At 54.2% G+C, this 1,141-nt stretch overlaps 1 protein-coding gene across 2 annotated transcripts in view; it reads left to right on the plus strand.

Annotated features, from left to right (window-relative positions):
• Nucleotides 1-460: 460 nt before the first annotated feature.
• The window catches only part of LOC102207379 (zinc finger E-box-binding homeobox 2-like), a 36,350-nt gene continuing 35,669 nt past the window's right edge, over nucleotides 461-1,141 (plus strand). For both annotated transcript variants that reach the window (XM_005750323.1, XM_005750324.1), the window contains exon 1: nucleotides 461-628. The gene's annotated coding sequence lies outside the window, so the exon portion shown is untranslated. The remainder of the gene's footprint in view (nucleotides 629-1,141) is intronic.

Here is a 1,141-nt window from a genome sequence, read left to right on the forward strand (position 1 = left end):
TTCTTTGAAGTCAAAACTTTTTTAAAATATGATTTTACGAATTTAAATAATATTTTATTAACAAAGTTTATTAGTTTTTTTTTCATTGTTGAAATGTAACGTCAGCTTCTTTCATCTGTTGGTCAAACTAAAAAAGAACCACGTGACCACTGTTCCACGTGAGAAACACCTGCGGAGTTCGGAACAGTCTGCGCGTGCTTGTGATCTGCAGCTCAGTGAGCGCAGCGCGTGCCTCTGCATATAGCGACTACACCTGTCCAGGTAATCTACCTGTGAGCCAATCAGGTGCAGGCTCAGGTGAGCGCGTATGGACACAGGAACCTGCAAATTAAAGTGTGTGTGTGTGTGTGTGTGTGTGTGTGTGTGTGTGTGTGTGTGTGGGGGGGGGGGGTCATTATTCCTACTCGCGCAGATAGGTGGCGCGTGCTGCCGAGGCTCTCGCGCTGTTTGTGATGCGGACAGAAAATCGGTGACGGCGGGAGGAGCACGCGCACACCGGAGCAGCCCGACCCGCAGCCCGGACTCTCCGCTTCGACTCAGCGGGACTCTGTGGCCGGACTCTGGTACCGCTCTGCGGGAGGCTCTCCTGCCTCCCTGCCGCCTCCTCCCGGAACCGAGCAGCCTGCCGGTAGGTGGCCGTTCCTCCTCTCCTCCAATCAATGCGCTCTGCTCACCTGCCTGCTCTACCTGTCCGGACAGGTGAGCGCAGGCGGGCGCGCTCCCGCCACCAGGTATTATCCGGATGCAGGTGTTGAGCCTGCACTCCGGGGCCGGGAGCGGGTGGATGGAGGCAGGCTGGCCGGGGAGGATGAGGTCGTTCCCGGCGTGCCTGCGCTCCGCTCCCCGCTCTCGCTCCGGATGAGATGGGAAATGTTGACCTGCGCGCGCACGATTATACAACTGCAGGCCTGAATGTTGAGCTTATATAAGCGCGCTCTCGGCCTGATACTCTAATATCGATCATGTATCGATGAGTGATTGGTTTTAATTTTACACCTAAAATCAACAAGTTCACTGACAGGAGGAGGGACCGAGAGTGTATGTTTGATTGACTTGTGTGTCAGTATCAGTGTTAGTCGGTGTGTGTGTGTGTGTGTGTGTGTGTGTGTGTGTGTGTGTGTGTGTGTGTGTGTGTGTGTGT

The sequence above is a fragment of the Pundamilia nyererei genome, unplaced genomic scaffold (assembly GCF_000239375.1).
Source record: "Pundamilia nyererei isolate P.nyererei 1_Seehausen unplaced genomic scaffold, PunNye1.0 scaffold00269, whole genome shotgun sequence".
In the NCBI taxonomy this organism is placed as follows: Eukaryota; Metazoa; Chordata; class Actinopteri; order Cichliformes; family Cichlidae; genus Pundamilia; species Pundamilia nyererei.